Here is a 26,660-nt window from a genome sequence, read left to right on the forward strand (position 1 = left end):
GAGTTAGGGAATGGGGGGCACAGCATGCTGTGCATGCATCTTACCTTGCCTGTTGCCAGCTCTGGCTGAGCTGTCTGCATCTCCAATCCCACTCATGCTCTCCGGCTGGAGGGTGGACTCCACCAAAAGATCCAGGGCAGTTGGTACAGGCGCTGTAGATCTCCCACCACCTGTCTGGTTGGCTTGCTTCAGTCTATCAGCCAACCTCTCTTTTGCAGGTTTTCTGAGGTCATACCAGCGTTTTTTAAGTTCTTCAATTGAGCGCTGGGTTACGCCAATGGCATTTATCCTCTCCTGGATAACCAGCCATATCTGCCTCTTCTGTGATTCAGGAATGCGCAGGGAGTTTTTGCCAAACAGGTTATCATGGTCCTTTGTCACCTCCTCTATCAGCACCTCCAGCTCCCTCTCACTGAATTTGTGTTTCCTTTTGCGCTCTCCTGCCTCCTTTTCCTTCTCCTGGTTGTCAATTTCTGGTCTGGGGTGTCAGCAAGAACTTAGAAATGCGGCTACTGTGTTGTTTGCTGTGCTCCCTGTCTCTTCAACAGCTTCAGGATTAATGTAGCTGCATGGGTGTGGCCACTTCCTGGTTGTGAGGTCATCAGGAAGCACAGGATTGACTGATTTACCAATTTGCGAGTTTTCAAAATACCGGATTTGCTAATTACCGAATGGGTATTAAGGAATCGGTAATACCGATTCGGCAATGGGGAATCTGTAATTTTTTTTGTGATTTTTACCGAATCGCTAAATTTTACAGATTTTTTATCTACATCTGAAATACTGTGTTTTTAATTACGAATCTGTAACATTCGCTATTAACCCCTTCGACGCTGATGACGAGCTGGGCTCGTCATGAGGTAGCCTCCTGCTACGCTGATGACGAGCCCAGCTCGTCATGGTACATGTGTTTTTGCATTTTCCAGCACACAACGGGAAAATGCACCGCATCGATGCGGTTAAGAATTCTGTATTTCGGTTTTACCTACATCTGGCCCTAAGACACACTTAATCAGTCAGTTATACAATCAATTTTTCAAAAAAAATCATCCATTTAGACACATATAGACCAATTTATTCTTCCATCGACCTTGAGATATATATATATAAAACATATTTAATTTTCAGAAAAACACATTCACTGGATCATGTCATCAGTGATGTAATTTGAGATGTCATCTGTGATGTCATGAGTGATGTCACTGACCATGTCATGAGCGATGTAATATGTGACGTCATCAGCAGTGCATTGCGGGCTCAAGAGTTATAGTTAGCTGAACTAACTATAACGGGGGAATTTCTATGGTTTTGTACGAGTGAAATGTCACCCAGACCACCCTTGGCCAAATGTATGACCCATTTATGCATGCGCAAACGGGTTTGCGACCCATTTGCTCATGTAAAATTACCAATGGACCATGTAGAGACCCTGTTTAGCGAGTCAAAATTAATATGCGACCCGCTAAATAGGATTTGTGACTTGCTATTAGGAAGGGGAGTTCCAAGGGCATCCCTGCCTAATAGCGACTCGCTACCCGATGTAAGAATGTTTTGCGACCACAATTGCGGTCGCAAAACACTTGCAATTTAACTCCCTCTTCAAGAGGGTGGTAAAGCATTCACAAAGGGGAAAAAATATTTTTAGGTCAGGCAGTGGTCCCAGGGACCTCTACCTGCCCTTAAAAAATGAAACAAAAACATTATTTTTAAAATGCAGCCCGTTTTGCTTTAAGGTAAAGGGCTGCATTTGTTTTAAAAACTGCTTTATTTAAAAGCAGTCCCAGACATGGAGGTCTGCTGAGCCCAGCAGGCCACCATACCTGGGAGGGCCAGCCATTCCCAATGGGGTCGCAAATTGTGAATGCCTCATGAATATTGATAAGGCATGCAATTTGCTGCCCCATTGGGAATTGAAAACAATGTCTTTGACACTGTTGTACATTGGCATTAGCGACTCACACATTTCGACACACAATTTTTAGCAATATGTGAGTCGCTAATGCCAATGGTCCTACATCTGGCCCTCTGTGCCTTTCCTGTCCCTCCTCCCCTCCTCTCTGAAGCAACTGTTGGGATGTGTTTTTTCTCTGCCTTGCATGATAGCTGCCACTGCCCAACCGGAAATGTTAGCTTTGTATCACAGCTTAATTTGAGACTGTGGTCAGCACCAGCGCTTATTACAGTCTGCTACCTGGTGGCGCTGTTTAGCTAATTTAGGGATGAGCAGTTATTTATTTATTAAATATACAGTAAAATGACTAATACTGCTGCACAAGCCGTTCATATTGCTTTGGGGGCCTGGAATAATCTGAGCTGTCTCACTTATAGTAAGTAGTTTGATGGTTAGTAGTTGTGCTGGTTTTGTAATTGGCAACACTGGCATGGGCAAGGTGTGGTAGAAGCATCAGTGGCCTACTGACGTGGGCCCGGCACTTATTTTTTTTTTACAAATAAAGAATTGCTCTGTATGTAATATTTGGGATGTCATCCTGTGTATGTGTAAATCAGGGGGATCAGTTGGCAGAGGAGGCTGTACATGAACGCATTTTGCTCCTGATGAGGCAATTAGACATACTTATTATCGTACCAATTTATTAAAGAGCGCCCTAGCTGAACTCTTAAGTCCAGCACCTTAGTACATATTTGCTCTGAGGATGAGTTTGTAAAGAAAATGTTAAGAATCTGAGGAAGGGTAATAAGTGAAAAGAAAAAGGAAAAATAGGGACAGTATGGGACAAACAAGGACAATAAAAGAGTGTTCATTAAGGAGAGTTGCAAGCTCTGGTCTTCAGAAGAACATTTTGAATGGCAATCAGTGATTTACAGCGGAACGTTTTTGGTGGCAAAACTGTTGGTATTGGACTTTTGAGACTCGTCTGGTTCTGCATCCAGGGCAGAGGAACTTTTCCATTTCATTTGAGGATTCGCATATTGCCTACTTATACTATTTGCTAGCATCAGAATGGATGCCGGAGAAGAGGAGGAAATCGTTGTAAAGCGCACACCAGAGTTTATTTTGCTTGCTGAAGCGTGCAATACAAATATGTCAGGGGGGACGAAAAGTTTTTGATCTCCCTTGGTTTGTGAGAGCTGATGCGATTAGGTCTTGTTAACTGTAAATGCAGACCTGTGCATTTGTCTTAAGAGTCTCCTTAAACTTGCAAGTGGGGCATAACTATAATATGTGTATTTATACGGAGTGCGAGAGGTGCAGATTTATCATTAAACCTTGTTTGGAGGAAGGCATGCCTCTGTGCGAGGTGGGTGTTGGTTATGGAGAGGTTGTTTGTTTCCTGGTTGGACCTGCACTTAAATTACTGAAGTTTAAATTGTGCAGATATAAATCTCTGTTGTGTGGTGATTGTAAATGAATGAGATGTGTCCGCATGTGTTCTTAGTTCTGTGTGGAATGCTAGGCATGTAATCACGTGTCTGTGTGAATGTGTATTCCATGTGAATGTGGAGGCTGAGCAGAAGCTATCTAATCCCGTGCTTAATTTGTAAACAATTAAGTGCCAGGACCCTTCTTGGAAGGCCACTGCCGCACACACCACCCACACCCTGCCAGTGCTGGCAATGACAGTACCAACATAACACCTAACCATCACACTCCTACAAGTGTGACAATTCAGACTGTTCAAGGCCACACTGAGCATTAATAATGGCAGGAGTGGCTGGTATTACTAATTTTCAATGTATATTCACTTAAAAAACACCGTTGTTATGCTCCCTTCCAAATTAAAAAGACAGTTCCGCCATGTGGCGGACTGTCACTAGAGCCAGTGCTGACAATTGAGTGCCGGTGCCGAGCACTGGAAACCACCGGCACAAATTAAGCAGGGTCTAACGCCCAGTGGGGCGTCCAGATAAAGGTTTATCATCGTCTGTACTAACAATTTATTAAATGAGCGTACATTACATTTCTTTGTAAATCTTTGAGCGCTCTCTGCTCTCCGTGGATCAGAGAGGCGGCATGGTGCTTACTGGCTCTCTGATGCATTTGACAGTGAATGTTTCTGTTCGAGGATGCAAAAGTCTCGCCCTATCTCCTGCCTTACTTGTGTGTTAGGTCATCCGAAAGTAGGTGGATGGGTGGTTGAAAACACCAGCTTCTACTCTACCACCTCACTTAGGGGCATTTTAGCAAGAACCTTGTTAAAATTATCGCCGTTTTAGTGGCAGGAAACTGCCGCTAAAATGGCGATAATGGGCTTGCTAATATGCGCTATAGAATTCCAATACAAGCCCAGGTTAGATGTCCTGCACATCTAACCCGGGCTTCTATTGGAATTCTGTAACCCATATTAGCAAGCCCATTATTGCTGTTTTAGCGGCAGTTTCCTGCCGCTAAAACAGCGATAATTTTAACGAGGTTCTTGCTAATATGCCCCTCAGTTCTCTGAAGGTACAGGCCAAGCTGAAGCACACAAAGAAAATAAACATGAGTCCTCGTGACGTAGTTGTAGTGTAAAACAACATCTAATGTTGCTAAATCATAGCTTGGACTAACCAGAATGAGAATCTAATATTTACGCGGATGGCTCACTGTCAGGCACGAACAACATAATAATAATATTCACAAAACATAGCAATAATATCAGCAAACACATATCAATCTGTAGGCTGGTGCCGCCCCGTTGCTTGGGCATCTAAGGTTACAGGAGCTGATGTCACTTAGTTAATTGATTTAGATGAAAAAAGGTACAGAATGTAAAGAGCTGTTTGAGAAAGTGTAATTTGTCGGCTTTTACCAGTACAAATGATAGAGGCCTGATGGGCTGCGTCTTTATTGGAGTTAGTTGCGGCAATGAAACATTTAGTTAAAGAATAGTCAATGAGGCCATATGTGTACTCATTAAGTTAATGTATCACATTCAGGAAAAATAGAGAGGCTATTATTGCATGCCAGTTTGTGCAATATCCTACCCTTGTTAGATCTAGGGACCCAGCAGACATTGTTTAAAAGAGACCTTCAGGTCAATGCCCCTCAACCACAGCAGTAGCATTACGACTTCCTTCCAGCATTTCGCTATAGTCCCACAATGCTGGGTCAAGTGAAGAAGCAAGAGTTTCTTTGTGCAACATTTCCAAAAAGCAGAAGACCTTTTGGGACTTTTTTTCTAGAGTAATAGAGTTAAGTATATTCGATGTTTGACATTGAGGAGCATTGGGTAAACCTTTTGTTATAATATGCATCCTTCACCTAAGCACAGGTCAACCGCTATACCCCATTAGTTGGGTATCCTCCCATTCATATATACAAATCTACTACAAAAGTTAAATTAGTGTAATAGGCGCACTACTACTGTGTGATACTACTTCTAACATATATTATGTGAGTGGCTGTGTGACTGTATGTATCCTTGTGTGTATGGTGTGTAAGTGGCTGTACGTGTGAATACGTGGGTGTGTGAGTAGCTGTGTGGGTGAGTGAGATGATGTGTGAGTGCTGGAATTGATGAGTGAGTGGATGTGCCAGTGGCTGTATGGGTGAGTGAGTAGCGGTGTGAGTGGCTCGACCCAGAGCACTTCACAGAGATAGCAGCATATACTTGAGATACATATTGCAGTAAATGCAGATACAGTGACAAAGTATATGAGGAATTGCATAAGCTGAACTACGGACGATACATTTTTAGTACATATAGATACATGGTGACATTATAGATCGAGGTGTACAAGGACATTAGGGAAGTTGGCGAAATAACTTTGAGGTAGTTACGGTATATAAAATACTTGTCACTTTGCAGAGCACAGCGGCAACTGTACAAAATTACCAGAAGAAGAGTAAAAGAAAAAGAAAAAGAAAAAAGCACATAGTAGCAATACGTACAGGCTTTGTAGTTCCGAGTTAGCTGGGGTAAGGCCTCTTGAGGATCAGGGAATTAGAGGCACCGTTTTCCCCACTGTAGTGGTTTAGAGGGTGCATTGAGGGCATCTGCAGGCTGGTCTGGTGCTTTTGGGAGGTGGTTTTAGATATTTGTTGAAGAGGAGAAGCTTCAGTTTCTCCTTGAAGTGAGGGAATAATTGATTTTCCCCCAGGTCCCAGGGAAGGGAGTTCCAGACTTTGGGAGCACTTCTAGAGAAGAAGCTGGTGCCCGATTTCTCTCACTTAAATTTTGGGGGACTCAAGAATAGACTGTTTGAGCTTCATAGAGGTCTCTTTTGACCGGCTTTTGATAGTTTATTTGTGAGGTAGACTGGTGTTTCATTGTAGATCAATTTGTGAGTTAAGCAGGAGGTTTTTAGCATGGCCCTTGCCTCGATTGGAAGCCAGTTGAGTTGTTTGAGGATGGGAGTAATGTGGTTGAAGAACCTTTCACATGATATAAGTTGAGCCACAGCTTGGAGCGTGGCTTTCAATGGGGCTAGGTAAGACTGTGGGGCATCCCTAAGCATTGCGTTGCTGTAGTCTTGCTTAGGTAGGACTGAGGATTACACCACCATCTTTAAGTCTTCAATGGGGATGAATAGTGAGGTCATAAGCAGCGCACTACGGGGCATAAATTATGGTAGGCTCAGGTAACTATAACTGCTGAATTTCACTGTTTTCGTATGAATGAAATGTATGCCTAACTATAATGTCCCTGTGAACTTTCTTTTCTTCAGTACATTTCTAAGGTTTTTTAAATTCTGTATCCTATATATAACATCCCTATAACCTTTGTTTTTTAAATGAATGTCTAAGGGTTTTTTAAATTCTGTTTCCTAACTATAATGTCCCTGCAACCTTTGTTTTTTTTTAAGTGAATGTCTATGGTTTTTTGACTAGTAATAGCATTTGCTGAGTGGAGGAGAAAGGGGTGGGGCCTCTGACCAGCTTCCAGGAATCCAACTGTATAGGGTCTACTGGAAGTAAAAGGGGAGTGTCTTTGCCCCCAAAGTCCCTCAGCATCCAAGAGGACTTCATCCCACAACCATTAGTGCACCAAGAGGCACATTTTGCAGAGCAGTCGATAAAGGGTGTGTGGCCACTGAAGGCCTGTCAGAAATCCCCCTGTGTTGGACTTACTGGAGGTAACAGGAGGTGTAGTTGGCCCCAAAGATTCTCAGCAGCCAAAGCGAGTTCATCCCCCAATCAGTTGTGCACCACAAGGCATGTTTGCAGAGTGTTGGAGAAAGGGGCGTGGTCTCTGAAAACTTCTCAGCAATCCAGCTGTTTGGGACTTACTGGAGGTAACAGGAGAGGTAGTTGGCCCCACTGACCCTCAGGAGTAAAGTGGGCTACATTCCCCAACTAGTAGTGCGCCATGAGGCATGTTTGCAGAGTTGTGGAAAAAGGGGGTGTGGCCTCAAAAGACTTTTCTGCAATCCCTCTGTTTGGGATTTACAGGAGGTAACAAAAGGGGTTACTGGCCCGCAAGGACCCTCAACCAGTAGTGTGACAGGGGTGCGTTTGCAGAGTGATGGAGAAAGGGGGTAGGCCACAGATCACCTCTCAGCAATAACCCTTTGCGGGACCTACTGGAGGTAACATGAGGGGTTGTAGGCTCCCATGGATCCTCTGTAGTCAAGGGGAATTCATCCCCCAACCAGCTGTGCACCAAGAGATGCATTTGAAGAGTGGTGGTCATAGGGGGTGAGGCGTTCGGTGACTTGCTTATCTGCCTTTTTAAAAAGCAAAATGTTATTTATTAAATTAGGGGGCCACATGGCCTTCCTTCCCCGGGCAGATTTCAGACCTGGGGACCCAAACCCCCAGGGCAAGGCCATTTATAAATGTGGGAGTATGTCCGCGCGGCTCCCCTCCTCAGGCAGATTTCGGCCCTGGGGAACCCATCCCCAGGGGCCTGGCCTTTTTTTTTTATAAATTAAGGGAGTGGTCACGAGTGGCCCTCCGCCTGGGTCAATTCCGGCCCCGGGGACTCAATCCCCTGGTCTCTCTTCTGGATGCCCTGGTCCCACCTGGGGTACCCGCTTACAACATTTGGGGACCACAGGGAGTCTGAAGGCCCCTGCCGTCCTGCCGGCTCCCCGCATCCTGCAGGAGCCAACATTGCTTTCAAAGAGAGGGAGCTGCTTAACATGCAGTTCCCTCTCTGTGAAAGCAATTCTGCTCTGCTTCCATTAAGCAAGTGCATTTTTAATGCTCTTGCTTGCTGGAAGCTGATTGTTTGCCTTGGCTTGGAGGGAGCGATAAAGCTATGTGGGCACCCCCGGACCTAGCTGGAGCCGGGCCTGGGGTGCTGGCAGTCCCCAGGGCCATCTATGGGCCCCCCTCCCTTATTACAAAAATGCCCCTGGGACCTGGCCCTCCTGGGGGCCAATAACTAAGAAAGCATGGGGAGCATGCACTTCATTTTTAAAAATACATTGCCAATAGTATTTCTACTCTGTCCCTTTTTCACTTTTTGTAATGTTTTTTCTAGACCTCGTCTCAAGCAGAGTCCCATGTTGGCTGCCAACATTTCCTGGTTTGAAGTGTTAGCAGCCAATCAGATCTCAGCACATGATCAGAAGGGGTCACAGAACCTCCGCATCCATATATATGCAATTGGGAATTTCTTTAAATTACTCTGCAACTACTGAACAAATTGACACCAAATCACAAAAAGGCACTTCCCTGAATCAACATCTACCTTTCTGTCAAATGTGGTGTAATTCCGCACAGAAGTTTGGGCTGTAGCCGTGTCTAAAGTTTCCTATGGAAATTACCAAGGGGAAAAAGCATGTTGTGACCCCCCCCCCCAGTTTTCTCAGTCCCCGCTTGACAGATCACCCCAAAACTTTCAAGACTCTCAAAAACTTTTTGTGTGAAAAGGCTGACACATCATATTCTGTAAATCCTCTCTGCCCTTCTTGACAATGTCCTTTTTTCAACCCTTCATGGCTTTGGACATGGGAGACTTATCAACAATATGTCTCTTCTGTGGGTAAGGAGAAATGTGTGTATCTAACTTCCCCATTTCTGCTTTACAGTTTTATCGATTCTGAAATTCCATCTTTGCTGACCAATAGGAAAGTGGGTTACGGCTGGTATGTTATCTTGGTTTCTCCCTCTGCTTTGGTAGCCATGGGAAAAGAAGGAAAATGCCTCCCCTCCTCACACCCTTCAATTTGAGCTTCCGCCCTTCAGACATGTTTTGAAGAAGCAATTGCCTTTTCTTTTGTTCAAATCGTATATAATAAAGATACACAGGGGATGTGAGTCAGTTACCTTCATCTATTGGTCCAATAATGTGCTTACTCACACATCAACATTCAGTATGGACAATAGGTCAGCCCACTTAAGCCATTGGCTTTCCCCACAGTGAGTGACACACTTTGCTTTTGCACAATGTGCTCATCCTCCATTAAAGTATTGCCCTTCAGTGGAACGGCTGATAGTTCAAGATTATATTTTTAAACATATTTTACATGTATTATTTTATCACTAATAAAAACTTTGGTTTAACTATTTTCCTTTTGTATAAACCCAGCAGAGCTCCAGACAGTGCTACCAGGCCCCTGTCTGTGGCTTGTATTAGGCAGCATCCTGAACAAGCACTGCTTTAGCAAAAATGCATTCTCATTCTCAACTGTTCCTAGATGCCTCAACTATTCCTTTCAACATGTTGGTCATTTTGGACCTGTCAACCAAATTATAAATTAAGAAACAAACATTTGCAAACACTATGGTTCTGTGAACAGGTTTTAAAGGCCAAATCTCTTGGCTTTATAAATGCTAGCTCTTTTATGAGAGTTCAGCTATCAGGGAAATATTTGCTTCAGGAACTTGATTAAGAAAACAAACAACAGTTGCCCAAAATGTTGCTGATGATGTGAAGGTTGATGGCTTGGCAGCTGCCTCATGGCAGCGAGACCACAATACTATGAGAACACTGGCTAATTTTAACCACCCATTCTGAAAAGGTTACCACCACTTATTCAAAACACGTGCTACTTGAGGCGTCTCTTAACACAGTGTACATGATGTGCAGAACAAATAAAGATTCCTGACCTTCCAACTTTGTACATACTGTACATATTGTAATGTGGGAAGTTCTGCCAAGGAAAGGGCCTAGACTGAGTGCCGTGTTCAGAGACAAAGGTCTTGCACATGAGCTTTAGAAATTCACATTGATTTTGATTAATGGATTTTGTATTTAACTTTGGCTACATTTATTAACAAAAATATTTTTGTCTGTTATACACAATGAGTAGTTCTGCAAGCAGTGTCCCTCTGTCTATGGTCTTAACTTGATAATAATTGGATCAGGTTCTTAGGCTGTGCTTAATATAAAATAGGCTGTGATATGGTTCATGGGCTGGTCATCCATACTTGTCCATTGGTTGGTTTGACTTTTCGAAAGAAACATCACAGGTGAAATAGAATTTCAAAGCTGACAAGCGTACTGGTGAATGTCTCGAAACTTTGAAAATCCTTGAAAGTGGGGTGCCACCCAGGCAGACTACGTGGCTCTGCCCAGTGGCTGGAGCTCCGGTATGGGGGGGGGGGCTCGCCTTCCCTGGCAAAAGCCTCTCACTGGTGGAATGCTGACACTTTACAGCCCAGAGAAGTCCCAGACCCTTTCCCGTCTGAATCCCACCTGCCCCAGGAAGGTTAGTCGGGTCTACTCATTGGTCAAAGCCTCAGCCTGGGGGGCCAGGGCTCACAGGCGAAAGGCATGGCTTCTTCTACCTCTTACTGGGGATTACTGTAATTTTTCTGTCTGGAGGAGACTCAGACTCCTCCCCTGTTGGACTCCACTGTACCCCAGGTAGGAGTGGGCACCATGCCCAGTGTCTGGAGTCCCGGCTGGAGGAGAAGACTCACTATACAACGAGAAATCCATGGCTTCACCCACATCTCAATGGGGATTTCTAGAACTGTTCTGCACAGAGCAGCCCCAGACTCTCCCCATGTCTGTCCTATGCAGGCTAAGTGGCTTTCTATGGCTGTTTGCACCCCAGGGAGTAGGGACTGGTCTTCCTAGGTGAAAGCAATGGCGTTTTTCTGCCTCTCACTGTGCAATTTTTGGAGCTGTTCAGCTCAGAGAAGCCCCACGCTCCTCCCAGGTCTGATACCATCCTGCCCTAGGAAGGAAAGGGAAGGCTACTCTGGCTTGTAACTGGTGAACCGGTTCCCTTTAGGCATGAGTGCTTCACCCTGCCTCTCACTGGTGATTCTTGGAGCTGGTTGACTCGGAGCTGCCCCCAACACAGCAGAGGTGCACCAGCATGTGGGTACCCACAGACACATACAAAAGCATGGCTGGGTGGGATAACGCCTGGGCCCAGTGTGATAGGATAGACATTTGAATATATCATCACCATCACTACAGGCCTGGGGTTATCTAAAGTCACCAAAGTGGCTGGGTAAGCCCAGACTGGTTTTGGTCTGATAAATACATGTATCCCTGGAGGTCAGTGCTCTTTGGCTTGAATTAGCCTCAGAATTACTACAGTTATCCAAGTAAAAGATGGAACGATCCATGGAACCATAAATGATTTACACTTGCATTGCTTAATCTTTGAACATATGCTGCTGGAACGATAAATCAGGTAGCCACACCTGCTGGAGGAGGAACCCTGTGCCCATAATCCACCAGAATGGAGAGTCAGGGCCAAGAGGCAGCCTGAGTGAGACACAATGGTACTGGCCTCACTACCAGCATGAACCAGCAGGGACACCTCATGAAACAATAATTTTGAGCTGCTTCAGAAATGCATTAGGTAGAGCATTGGCTATGGTATGGCACACTGGGCGAGAGCCACCAGGTTGCATCCAGGTCTAACCACCCAACCCTTCCATTCACTCTTGCCAGACCACCAGATTCCAAGATTCCAGGCAGTTTGGTCATCGCTTTTCAAGGGGAGGAGGACTGCTTCAGAGGTGGGCTTCCATAAAAGGTACATTCGTGAGTCAGATAGTCACAGGTGGGGTGTAAGCTCTTAGCTTGAAATAACAGCTGAGGTTGGCCAAGCAGTCCTTTCCTAAGAGGGCAAAGTATGCCCAATCAATCATAGTATAGTGCTGGCTAGATCATCCCTAAACAAGTCTGGGATGTTTACTTCACATCCCTCTCTGCTCTGTAAGAAGGCTGGCTCCTGAACTGGGTGGGGGTGGGGGGAAATAGACATGGATCTAGGCTAGGCTGGCCATGGCCTTTGCCAATATGTCCTGATTACTTTGTCCCTACTAGTCCAGAGAAAGGCCACTGGCCTTTGGTGTAACACCTGCACACAGGGTGATGGGGATACTAGCAAATGCATCTGACCTCCTGGAGTCAAATGAGTCCTCTATGGGACTTTCAAGGCAGAGCGGCCATCTGGTCACCCCGCTCACTTTATTGGTGGTGCCACCAGATGGATGGGTCCAAAGAACAAGCATCTAGCCACACTTTGCCTTCTGGAAAACGTTTCTGCTTAAATTGGAGGGGTGCAGAGGGACTACACAGGGTGGGGCTGAGATCCCGGGCCCTGCCTGAGGTTCATTCATGTATGGAGCCCCCACAGAACCTCCACCTGGACCTTACAATGAACGTTTCACCCCAGCAAAGCAGGGGAACTCTCAGGCCTGTGAAAGCCCATCATGGGCACTCTGAGACACAGTGGGCCGACACAAGAACACGTTCCACAACATTCCACTGTCTGGGACGAGCATCCAGATGGACAAAAGGTCAGCTAGACTGTTGCCCAACTAATACAGAAGAACTTCGGTAACCATTCTTGTAATCTGTGCACACTGAATGACACAGGGGAACATTAGAGCACACATTTATGAGTTTCCAGACCCCTAACTGGGTTTGACTCATCAAATGAACACTCATTGGGTATTTCAAGAAAGCCTCGCCAATTGGTCACACATACTTATTGAGCGCAGCACTAGTTAGTCAGGTTTAGACCAGGATGACTAGCTGGCCACACAATGAAATCTGCAAAGCATTTCTTCTTAAATTGGTGGGCTCAGACCATGGGACAAGCCTAAGACCCACCCATGAACAGAGGGCCCTACGGACTCTCTCATAGATTTTCACCTCTGTAAAGTGGTGGGGCCGCACTGGGACCTAGTGAATCCTGTCCTGAATACTCTAAGGCATGGTGGCTGGACACATCATCCTAAAGGCCATCTTCCTGGTATGCCAGAACTCTAATACAGTGCCTGCTCAGCTGTTTTCACACTTGCAAAGCAGGGGAGGTGTCCATGGCTTGCGGAATCTTGTCTTAGACACTCTGAGATATGGCAATAGGGCAAATGGACTCCCTGTCCCAGGGACCTCAACACAGGATATGTTTGAGCTCTGATCCCAGGCATCATTAGAGCTTATTTACCCTGAGATGCTGGGGAGCTCTCCCCTGCCTATGTAAACCTGTCCTGGTCACTCTGAGACATGGCAGCAGGGATAATGGTCACTGTCCTGAGGGCCCTCATCTTTGAACCGCTTGGTCAAAGCTTCTTAAGTCGGCAAGGCAGAGGGGCTTTCCCAAGGCCTGTAGAAGCTTGTCCTGGGCACTGAGAGGCACTGTGAAGGGGTGTATGTGCCCCCGGGGCCTGCTGTATCTCTAACCTGGGGGCCCTGTCATAGCTCTCTATCTTGGTGAAGCAGAGGGGCTCTGCCTTGGCCTGTAAAAAGCTGTTCTGGCACCCTGAGACATGGCATCAGGGAGCATGAAACTTGTGCCGCAGGGGCTCTCCTTAGGGCCCTGTCTGAGCTCTAACCCAGGTTTGGTAAGCACATCCTAAAGCAGGGAAGACCTCCACAGGCCTGCAGGACCTTGTCATGAAAGTTTTACAATATGGCAGGCCAAAGATTTGAACCCAAAGCCAGGGACTAATATCTCAAGGCCAACCACATCTCTGACATTAGACTTGGACAGATATTATTATCTCTGCGAAGCAGAGGAGACCTCCCCCGGCCTGCAGGATCATGTTATGGGTACCCTGAGACACATCAGCAGGATGCATGAAACCCTGAGTCCCGGGGCCCCTCACCAAGGGCCTGCTTAACTCTGACATGGTGGCCTGTCAGGGCTTCTTCACCCAGTTAAGCAGGGGAGCCCTACCTGGTACTGCAGAAGCCCATCCTGGTCACTCTGATAAATGGGGGCGGGCACATGGACCCCGGGTCCCAGGGCCCTATCCTGAGGCCTGTCAGAGCTCTGATCTGGGGATGGTCAGTACTTCTTTTGATGAAGCAGGGGATCCCGGCACTGCAAAAACCCTTCTTGGCAATCTGACAGACTGTGGGCAGCTACACAGGCCCCAGATTCTGAGGGCCTACATCAATCAATCCTGGGTAATTTCTGACATGGCATACCAGGGAGTTGCTGAGGAGGTCTAGCACTCCCAGGTCAGCTGGGGTTCTGAGCCGGGCACTAGTCAGAGTTTCTTAAGGTGGTGAAGCAGGAGAGCCCTCCCCAAGCCTGCCGGACTCTGTTCCCAGGAACTTTGTGACATGGCAGGCCAGAGAATGGAGCCCAGGCCTGGGGGCCAAAGCTCTGACATTAGGCCCAGCCAGCGCTTCTTATACAGGCAAAGCAGGGGAACCCTTCTTGGCTCACGAGACCCCACCCTGGAACCCTTGCAGTACAGCAAGCCAGAGAAGGGGACTAGGCCCAAATTTTTGCACCCCCATGGCAGCCAGAGTTTTGACACTAGGCCTGATCATAGCTTCTTATCCCAGTGATGCAAGGGAGGCCTCCAAAGGTCTGTGTTCTTGGCAGTTTGCGATACAGGGAATAAAGAAGTCCAGGGCCGGGGGCTTCCACCCCCATGCCAGTCACACTCTGATCAGGGACCTCTTCAGAGTCTGCCGGACACCATCCTGGGCACTTTGGAGAATGGAGGCCAGTGTCTTACAACACCAGTGCAGATGGAACTCTGAACTGGATTGCCACCAGAGCTTCTTAAGATGCTGAAGCATGCTGAGAATGGTGGGCCAGGGCATGGTCCACAGGTGCCAAGGGCACTCACGCTGAGCCAGCCAGAGCTCTGACCTGGAGTCCGGCCACAGCTTCTTAAAATAGACATGCAGGAGAACCCTCCCCAGGCCTGCGGGACTCTGTCCTGAGCACTTACTCAGTGGGCCAGGGAATAGAGCCGGGGGCTTACACCACTGTACTAGCAGAGCTCTGACCCAGCCAGATCTTCTTAAGCCAGTGAAGCAGAGAAGCCCTCTTCTGACCTGCAGGACCATGTCCTAGGCACTTTGTGACAGGCGGGCTGGAGAATGGAGCCCAGGGTCACCCTCAGGCTAGGCAGAGCACTAGCCATGGGGCCAGTCAGAGCTTCTTATCCCTGCAAAACAAGAGAGCCCTCCCCAAACCTAAGGCATAGTGTAATCAGCACCTTGAGATTCAGTGGGAAAGAGAATGGATCCCAGGGATGGGGGTTTGGTCTTAGGGACAGGCTGGATCCTATTATCCAGGGGAAGCTTCTTAAACCGTCAAAGCAGAAGAGCCTTCCTTGGCCTGTTAATCCTCGTCCCAAGCACTTTATAATTCAGTAGGTTGGAGAAAGGAGCCAGGGCTGAGGACTTGCACCCCAAGCTAGTTGAGCTCTGATATGAGATCTAGTCAGCTTTTGAATCGGACGAAGCAAAGGAGCCCTCTCTGGGCCTTTTAGACCCCATTCCAGGTACTTTGTGACTTAGCAGGCCAGAGAATGGAGCCCAGGGTTACCCCAAGGCAGCCTGAGGACTGACCCTGGGCCCAGTCAGAGATTCTCATCTGTGAAACAGGTGAGCGCTACCTGAGCATGCCCAATGAGTTCCTTTACACTTTGTGACTCTACAGGCCAGATAATGGAGTCCAAAGCTGAGGGCTTGCCACAGCTGTGACTGGAGGCCCCATTACAGCTTCTTAAGCAAGCAAAGTAAGGTAGCCTTTCTTGGGCTTGCAGGACTTGGTCCTGGAAATTTTGCAACATACTAGGCCGGAGGATGGAACCCAGGGTTGCACCAGGCCTTGCTGGTGCACTGACCTTGGGCCAAGTCAGAGATTCTTATCCTGGAGAAGCAGGGGAGCCCAGCGCAGGGGGCTGCCATCCATGGCCAGAATGAGCTCTGACCTGGTGCCTCTTCAGAGCTTCTTATCCTGCAAAGCCTGTGCAAGCCCATCCTGGGCACGCTGAGGCACGGTGGGCCAGTGCATGGACAGCACATCTGGCAGGGCTCTCTCCTGGGTCCAGTTAGAGCTCTGACCCTGGGACTGGTCAGTTTCTTTGAGCCAGTGAATGTTGGCCTGTGGAACTGCATCATCGGCTCTTTGTGACTCAGCTGGCAGAAGAATGGGGCACATTGCTGAGGGCTAGCCCCCCGACCAGCTAGAGCTCCAACCAGAGGTCTAGTAAAATCTCCTTAAGCTGGCGAGGCAGGAGAGCATTCCGTGGGTCAGTGGGATTCTGTCCTGGGCACTTTGTGACACAGTAGGCCGGATGATGTAGCCCAGTACTAGGGTCTTGGATCCCCAGGCCACCAGAGCTCAAACCTGGGTCTGAGTAAGAGTTTCTTTAGCTAGCAAAGCAGGAGAGCCATCCCAGGGGACTGCAAGACCCTGTCCTGGGCACCTTTTGACACGGTGGGAGCCCATAACCAGGTCCTTGAACACCAGGAAAGGTGGAGCTCTGACCAGCTCACGATCAGAGCTTCTTATCCTGGGTAAACAGGGTAGCACAGCTTAAGTTTGCAGGGCCCTCTTCCAGCACTTTGTGACTCTGCAGGCTGGAGAATGGAGCTAAGGGCCAGGAGCTTCCATCCCAAGGCCAGCTGGAGCACTGGTCAGAGTACCTTATGCCAGCAAAATAGGGGTGCCCTCACAGGGTCTACAGAAGTATTTCCTGGGCACTCTGCATGCCTGGCACAATGTGCCCTTACTCTGGGTTAGATGGGGCTCTGACAGAGCTTCTTATCCTAGCAAGCAATTGCATCTTCCCTAGGCCTTTGCGAGCATCACCAAGTGACATTCTGACATGGCGAGACAGATAATGAAACCCAGGGCTAGGCACTTGCACCCCCTGGCTGACAGGATCAATGACTTGGAGCCCAGTCAGAACTTCTTATCCAGCAAAGCAAAGGAGACCACTTCAGGACTGCAGGCACACGTTCCAGAGGTATACAACCTTTACAACGAAACTTTTACAACGAACTACCATTACAACGCAACTTTTACAACGCAAACCATTACAACGCATAGCGCTGGGGGGCGCTCTAGGATAGGGAATAGGTTTAATTTACTATCCAACACCTTCCCTACTATCCACGGGGACTGGAGTTGGAATAGTAAATTAAACTATTCACTATCCAGCGCCCAAAAGCATTATGCGTTGTAATGGTATGCGTTGTAAAACTTGCGATGTAAAGGTAGGCGTTGTAAAAGTATGCGTTGTAACGTCATAGATCTGTTCCAGACTTTGAGATGCAGCTCGCTGGAGAATGGAGCTCAGGCTTTCATCAGCCAGAGCTCTGACCCAAGGCATGGTCAGAGCTTCTTGAGCCATCCGCTAATCTGCAGCACCCATCTTTGGCACTTTGTGACATGATAAGCTGGAGAATGGAGTCCAGGGCCGGGGGGCTTGCATCAAAGGGACATCTGGTGCTCTTGCTCGGGCCCGGGCTGAGCTTCTTAGCCCGGTGAAGCAAGGGAGTACTACCTATGCTTGGGGGACATGTCAGGGTGAAGAATGGAGCACAGGGCAGAGACTTGTACCTCAGGGCCAGCTTAATCTCTGACCAGGGCCCTCTTCAGAGCTTCTGATCCCGAAAAGCAGAGGAAGCCTCCCTTGCCCTGTGGAACCCCATCCTAGGAACTCTGAGACATGGACGGTCAGTGTATGGGTCCTACATCCTGGAGGCCCTCACCCAGTTCCCATTAGGGCCCTGAACCACAACCTGGTCAAGTATTTCAACCTAGTGAATTCAAGGAGCCCTCCACAGGCGTTCTGTAGCACTGCTAAACAGCACATGGAGCCAAGGTGGGTCCCGATGAGCTCTGGCCTGAGACTCGGACAGAGCTTTCCACCCCACCGAGCGTCAACACTAGCATCTTGCCTCTCGTACGTGGTTTCTAGGACTTGTGACGCATCCAGGGAGTGCACCCAGATTGACAGCAAGTCGCCCACACCATTGCCTAATAATATGGGGGAAGTTCACTAGCCAACACCTAGCGACAGAGGAGGAGATTCGAGCTAATATATCAAATTCTCTTAAGCACTAAATGGGTTTGAAACTTCATTTGAGCCCTCACTGTGCCTTTAAGGGCAGCTCGGAGATCTGAACACAGAGTCATAGCTGGAAGTGACAAGTTTTTATTTTTTATTTTAAGTATAAAACAACACAAGTGATATTGCCATGATATATTTTACACCACCCACGTGGGCTCTGTAAATTTCACACAGACATAATTTGGCACACTACTAAGTAATTACCATTTTCTACACCCTTAGTAGATACCTGGTTTATCAGCATACCACAGGCCTCTTAGTCTGTGGGACTTGAAGACGTATTTCTCCTGCAATTGGTTATTGAAAGTGATAATCAGATTTAAACAAAAGTGTTTTTTAGGTATGGGGTTAGCAAAAACCTTCAGATTTTACTAAACTGATATGGGCTTTCAGTCATCTCTCTCCTTCCCTTGCCCTGTATTTTGTGTCATTCACATTTTGCTTAAGCCCACTACAAAATGCAGCATGGGGCAAAGGATCAGCCTACATAAGCCACTCGTTAACTTCACTTTGAATGACTGCATGTTGTTCTCTCAGAAAGAGCACATCGGCACATAAGATAATTACCTTCAGTGCCAGTATTTTTGTTTTTACTTTAGAATTACTTTAGTGTTGCCTTTGTGTTTAGAGCCTGATGTGATAGCAGGAAGCATTTGATGTAAGCAAAAGGCACATTCTGGCCTGAACACTTCCTGTCTCCTGCCAATCATATTGTAAATTGCTTTTGGAGTGTTGTATGTTTATTTGACTGCTGCTATTTCGTGACATAACAGATTATGTCCATTTGCAACTGTTCTATATTCTTTCTTTCTTTCTTTCTTTCTTTTTCTTTCTTTCTTTCTTTCTTCCTTTCTTTTTCCTTTTGTATTTCCTTCTTTCTTTCTTTCTTGCCTTCTTTTTTTGCTTTCTTTCTTTTCTCCTTGTTTGTTCTTTTGTTCTTTTTCTTACTTTTATTCTTTCTTGCTTTCGTCTTTCTTTCTTTCTTGTCTTTGATCTTGCCTTCTTTCTTTCATTATTTCCTTCTTTCTTTCATTCAATCTATGTTGCTTCTTCCTTAGATCTATTTTGGTTCTTTCTTTCTTTCTTACTTTCTCTCTTTCTTCTTTCATGCTTACTTGCTTGAAGGCTAGAGGCTAGAAGCCAATGCCAGACCGATTGTATTTTTTAGGTCTGTGTTAGCCAAGACCTTTTGCTTCTACTAAAATTATGCTTATTACATAGTTATTTATGGAGATTTTTAGCCAGATTTCATCCATTGGTCTATGGTTGTCTCCTTCGCATTTTTCTTCCACACACACCATGAGTCAAGGGGCAATGCATCAGCCCACTATATCCATTGGTGACTTCACTACGAGCTTCGGCATGCTATCGCTTCATAAGGAGCACATCCACACAAGAAGTAGGCAGTGATTGGGAGTACCATGGTAATGCATGCTTTTTTCAGATCCAAAACATTTTTGCCTTCAGTCAGTTTTTTTTTTAATTGATGAGGGCCCAGCAGCTTTCCGAACAATAACATTTTGCACCAACAAAAATTGCCAAAAGGCTAGTGGACCTATTGGATTTGCTGATGCTTGTTTAATTGTGTGCTCCAAATAATAGAAGGGAGTATGTGTCACATATCAATATACTGTGCCACAGAGAAGGGGAATTTCTGAGGAGACATTAGATTACTGTGATAATGTAAGGAACATAATGTTTGTACTTTGAGCTATAATTCTGAATGCTGTGCACTTGTCCAAGTATTAGGTACAAACACTATTATTTTACCCACTATATTTTTTTAAGAGCAGGTATTTATTTAAAGTAATTAACCCTGCCGTGCTGATCTTACGTCTGTATTGTTGTGCATTGGATTTACAAGATTACTTCCACTACGTCTCCCCATCTGCTGAAGCTGCACATCAAAATAGCAGTTTTAGAACTTTGTTGTCAATCTCCAGATATTATTTTGAACAAAAGTGAATGTGGTAACGTTTGTGGTTGCCACATTTTACCTTTGCTAAGGTGGTACACAAACACACACTCTTTCTCTCAGAACCCCCACCCCTAGCTAATTAATGTCCCCTGTGGTAAGTTAAGACTGTGCTTGGTGTATTTCAAAAACAGATTTCTGTAAGTACTAATGTGTGACAAGTATATTTGTGCATATTTGTTGAAAGGCATTCCATTGTGGAATGAGTTGTGTTCTACTATTTTCGTGCTGTTGTATTTTTTGCGCTGTGTTACTGTAATGTAATGTTGCTGTGTTGTACATTGGTCGTTGTGTTGTGTTCTCTTTGGATTGTGTTGCTGTGTTTCGCCCTAATATGTTTTAACTGTGTAGTTATTTTTGTGTATGCTGTTCAGCATTGTTTACTATAGTTATGTAACCAAATACTGCTACATTGCCATAAAAAATGGCAAATGTTTTATAGTTCTCCTGATAAGCAAATATTTACCACTGTCCAAAGTTGTAAAATGGCGCTACCTCACAAATCTGCTACTTAAGGCACCAGTCATCTAAAATCTGTGGGAGAGACCAGTCTTTAATTAGCACTTCCAGTGATCAACGTTATGGGATTTATGGGATAGGGCTTACAATACTTGAATCAAGTGCTTCTGTCGAGTATAAAACTACACTGAAGGTCATCTTCTGGTTCAATGCAAATCCCATCCGAAATTCAACCTAAAGAGAAAAAAAAACCTTCTCTCACATTAAGCACAGCACAAATATTAGTAAGCTTTTTTTATACAACTCATTCATATCTCTCTGCTGCTGTTTCTAAACGCTGTAAAATAAACTACGTTACTATTACACAATTTAATGGAACTCACTGTAGAGATATCCGAAGTGTGAAACGCTGGGTTGGTCCTGGCATGTAGTCTACCGATGACTGTATGTCAGTGGAAAGGGTGTAACGCACAGATACTGCTTAACAGCAAGACACTGGGGCGTATGTACTGGGAGTTAACGGCACATTAGCAGCACTTTTCTGACGGTTTTGTGGCGATCATTTTATCGCCCTATGTACAAGCTGTCGCTAGCCTCTGTTAGCATCAGTTTTCCAGTGAAAACATCCATAGAAAAGATCGGCACTTCTGTTAATAATAATGACATAGGGGAGTTGTTCCTGTGCAAAAACGGCCGCTAACCCCACTTTATGATATTTACAAGGGAATTCTTGAAGGTAGGAGGACCCAAAGAACTGCCTCTAACTGCAGTTAGAGGCAGTCTTTTAAGACCAGAAAATAGCTGGTCTTACAAACCGAGATAACACGTGTGGCCTCATTCCAGCAGGTTTTAGTGCTGGGCAGCGTTACAAGCAATGTTGCTGCACTGGCCTGCGAAATAACTACAGGGCAGAGAGGTGCACCATCAATAAGATAGTGCTAATTCCTGGGCCTCAGTCATGAAAAGTGTTGCAGCACTGCGACAAGACAGCGCTGCAACACTTTTCACTACGCCCTTCTTGCGATACCATGGATGCGCTGTATTCACTGGACAGCGCTCCATGACGCAAGTAATGACAGATACGCCTGGAATCCTGACGTATTAGTCAGCGCTAAAGTCACGCATTGCTGCAGTTGTGTCACAAGCATGATGCAACTCCAGCAAAGCATGGGGCCAGCCTATCCCTCTGGCACTGCATAACCCTTACGCCTTCCATCAGGCAGGCATATGGTACTGACGCAGTGCCGTTCTTGAGGGGTGTCGGCGCAGTTGGAGATCCATCAGAGGCAGTTGCACGCTGTGGTGTCATCGTCTGTAAGTGTTGGCAGAGTGGTGGTGCTGAGGGAGTTGATGAGACGTTCATCGGTTGCCTTGATCCAGCTGCAGGGGGGGGTGATGATGGCGGTAGTGTACTGTGGGCATGGTGAAGATGTGATGTAGACACTGATGGCGGGCCTAGGAGAGTAAGGTGGTGTGGCTGTAGTTGAAGTTCCCACTGGCGGAGGAGTCATGGTGGACCGTGTGCCCTTCTATGTGGCTTGCTTCAGTGACTAGCTGCTTGAGTCTGATGATGAGGAGCTTCCTCAGGAGGGGGTGGTGTTCTAGTCACTGTGGTTGTCCAGGTGTAACTTGAGTTCACAGAGTAGGATGTTGTTGGTGGATGGGAGAGCCTGGGGTGAAATTAGATCTATAATGGTATCGGAGAATGGGGTGCATGGTGATGATGGTGCCGCAGAGGATGGGCTTGGGGTTGGTCCAGATCTGGAAGTTGAGGTGTTCCATGGTCACCGTTAGGTCATTAGAGTGCATGATCAGTCGGAGTGTGCTTCTGTAGATGATGGCAATGCCTCCAGGACGGTCGGGGTGGTCCTTGTGGGTGATTTAGCAGCAGTCAGTGATGACGATGGAGATGTCCGGTCCGGAACAGAGGTTGCTTCTGGCAGGTGAGGTGGCGTCCAGGGTTGATGGCGAGAAGGGTGTTGGCATTGTAGCGTCCGAGTGTCTGAGAGGAAGTGTGCTTGGTGCTGAAGGGCTTGCCTATGGCTTGTCTTTGGCACGAGAGATGTCTATTACAACGCAGACATTACATTGTAATGCGTTTACAACGCAACCCCAACAGCACAGGTTCCTTGACATCGCATTCCATTACAACGCATTGTGGGGTCAGTAATGGGAAATTTTAAAATTTTAGGGTGGGTATGGGTTTTGGGTGTCGGAGATTACATTTTGGGTGTATGATGGGGTAAAATATGAAATTTGGGGTGTGTTTTGGGTCAATTATGAAAATTGCGGTGTGCATTTGGGTCAAATATGATATTTTAGGGTGTGTTTAGGGTTCAGGATTTGCTTTGGGGTGCAAGGGTTAGTTTTAGGCTTACACTCACTGAAGTGAATGTAATGTAATGATGATGTCTTGTAAAGCGCATGTATCACCCAATGGGGTATCTCAGCGCTGTAGACCGCTGGGGAACCCGTCCTGGCTGAGATGGTCCCTACTGGGTATCTCCAAGGTGAAGCCAGGCATCCCCGGCATATGTGGGAGGCCGTTGTGGAGATGAGGCAAGCTAATGCCCAGAGTTGCCGAGTGTGATCCCTGGTTAGAGTAGGCACCGAGGCGAGAATTATCGAGTCTGCTGACCCTGGTCCACGACCCTGCCGCGTCGGGAATTGAACCCTGGTCCCGGGCCGTACTCTGCTTCCGGCTCTGCCGCCTCTAACCAGTGAGCCACACCACTCCACTTGGGAAGTGGGAATAGTAATATTTACATCTCCTCTATCCAACACCTTCCTACTGATGGCAATATGCCTAGTGTTAGTATGCATTGTAATGGAATGCGATGTAATGGTATGTGTCATAACTTCATATATACCTTTGGCACACCAGTGGAATGCCCGCTTTGCATGGCTGCACAGCGGCCGCCAATAGAAGTTCTGGTGGGGGACTGGGCAGCTGGGAGGTGGAAACACAGGAAAGGACACTGGATGTGGCGTGGACGCGGGAGTGTGTGTGAGCGGGTGTTGTAAATTTTTAAATGAGAGAAATCTTACCTCAAGGCCGGGTCCCGTGTCTTCGTTGCTCCTGCTCTCCAGAGTCTGCTTCCAGGTACAGGAAGTAGGTAGCCAGGCCCCCTCCCCTAAGCCAATCACAACACTGCAAAGCGTCGTTGGGATTGGTCATTGGCGCCGGGACAAGGCATTCACCCAGGGGCTGGAGGGGTGGGCATGTTCTCCATGCAGGCTGTAATGAAGCCTGCATTGCTAACAGGACAGTGCTCATGACTGCTTTGGGAGGAATGAGTGGGCCGGCCAAACAGTCATTGCGCACTTGAGTGGGCATGCCACTCTGCCCCTGCCCTGCTACGTGAGTCGAGCAGCCCTACCCATGATCCTGCCCGCAAAGGAAACATAGCACAATTACATCAGGAAGTTATCATCATGTGTTGTTTTTTTCTCTTCTTGCACTGCTTGAAAGCAGTGGGGTGATGCTCTTCCGCAATAGCGAATGAGCCTCCACTGTGGGTGCATCATATACAGGTGCTAGGCCTTGGCGACTCGACCCCTGGGCCTCCTCCACTATGCCTCCCACCTTCTCCTTACCTGGACATTGACACTGTGGTGCAATCCGCAGCACTCTCTCCAAATCTGTGACTCAGCCAGCAGACTTCACCACCAGGTACTGGCGATCGCCGCACCTAAATGTCTACCACCACGGCTCATCGACTCCACAGCTCCTCTGCATCCCACTCCAGGCTCCAGATGCAGGTCAAGCAAGGCATCCAGACTCTAGGCGCAGGTCCAGCGAGGCATCCAGGCTCTCATCCTGGTCATCCTGGATGTTGGGTGGCTTGAGGGCATTGTTGATGTGTGCTGCACTTGGCCCTGGCTGCTCCATTCTGCATTTCATTGTTTTTTTGCCTATTTTCTATTGGACATCGACTAATAGGCTATTTTTTCCAATAGAGGCAAAAAATCTCACGTTGGGTTGACTAATGTGCGTCTTTTTGCCGCTAATGGACCTTTCATTAGTATTCGCCCTGTAATGCTAGAATTCCTATTGTCATCACGCTAAAGTTAGTGGCAGTTTTCGCTGCTGATCCCTGAAGCTATCGCCATAACAGAGCGATAGTTTTCAGCGGTACACGGTGGTAAGAAAACTGCAGCTAACTAGCGATAGCTGTAGTTTTCACCAGTCCTTATACATATGGCCCTAAATGTGTAGATTAGCTCAGGATACTCCAAAACTGCTTATTCTGTTCATGCTCTCGTCTCTCTTGGGCCCAGCCATATGTGCTGAATATGTTTTGATTATTTCAGGTGGTCCTTGTTGTCTGCAGTACAACACTACTGTGGTGTATAATTGAGTCCATGCTTGCAAATGGGTGCTCTGCAATGATTTTGTCGCAGTTATACTTCATGAATACTAGCACCCTCTTCCAATATGGTTGTTCCACTATATGACTGGTGTGCGTTTTCGTTGGTGTGCTCCTTGAGTTTGAAATGCATGAACGAGGAAGGTGCTGCGTACCACTTGGATCAGCATCACTGCTTATTATGTGCTGGCCGAATATCATGCACACACATATCCCTCCACCAAAGGATCATGAAGGTTAGTTAACATAGATAAGTCTAGATGGACTATTTTTCACACCACCTCTCGGTATCTTGAAATTGCATAGATGTTGTCAAGGTACATATATATGTAGTTAAGTACGTCAAATTTACATCTATATTACATATTATGTTAGTTGATATTCTATCTAGGATCTTTTTGTAAAACAATACGTAAAATGCGATATACTGGTACTATGCCACAAGGGGATCTTTTACAATGGAATTCGGTGCCATCATTTATTTCTTGACCATGGGTTCTGCTGGTAATGTGAAGCACGCCATTTTTTCGGCACCTGTCTTAGACGCCAATTCAATTGTATCTTTGATCTAGTTCTTGCCATGTAACTTCTGCGTCTTTAGGTCTCGCTGGCGTTGCAGCGCGAAGCGCTGCCGCCAACGAGACTTATAGCCGCCTTCATCCCTGTCAAGGGAGTAACAGCTGTGAACGAGCCCGATACAGACCTGGGCACGAGCCGACCCAGGTCTGTGAACGCGCTTCAAGGTTGAGCAGCTTGTGCACGTTTGTTGGACGTCAGGCACCGCAAGCGCCGCCAGACCAATTATCCCAGCATGAAACTCTACTTCCTGAGGCCCACAAGACCAATTATCCCAGCAGGAGTCTCCACTTCCTCAGGCACCGCAACAATTATCACAGCATGAGACCCACTTATCACAGCATGTCAACAGGTGCCTCAGGCTGCTGGAGCACTCAACTATAATTAATGCACTGTTGAGTGCTCCAGCAGCGTGGGGCGCCTCTCTGCATGCTGTGATTATTATCACTTTGGGGCCTCATGCTGTGATAATTAGGGCGGCATGCTCTATTTGCAGCACTGAACATTTTCAAAGAAGGCGAAGCAGCGACATTCATTGGAGACACTCACCCTCATGCCCTCACCCCGCTCACTCGCCCTCACCCCCTCACACCCCCTGACCCCTCACACACCTCCTCACCCTCACACCCCCTCACTCACACACCCTCACCCTCACACACCCTCACCCTCACACACCCTCACCCTCACTCACCCTCACCCTCACTCACCCTCTCACCCTCACACACCCTCTCACCCTCACACCCCCTCACCCCCTCACCCCCTCACACCCCCTCACCCCCTCATACCCCCTCACCCCCTCACACCCCCTCACCCTCACTCACCCCCTCACCCTCACACCCCCTCACCCTCACACTGCCTCACCCTCACACCCCCTCACACCCCTCACACCCCTCACCCTCACACCCCTCACCCTCACACCCCTCACCCTCACACCCCTCACACCCCCTCACCCTCACACCCCCTCACCCTCACACACTCTCACCCTCACACACTCACCCTCTCACACTCACCCTCACACACTCACCCTCTCACCCTCACACTCACCCTCACACACTCTCACCCTCACCCCCTCACATACCCTCACACACCCTCACCCACCCTCACACACCCTCACTCACCCTCACACACTCTCACACCC

Source organism: Lissotriton helveticus, chromosome 1_1, assembly GCF_964261635.1.
Source record: "Lissotriton helveticus chromosome 1_1, aLisHel1.1, whole genome shotgun sequence".
NCBI classification, from domain to species: Eukaryota; Metazoa; Chordata; class Amphibia; order Caudata; family Salamandridae; genus Lissotriton; species Lissotriton helveticus.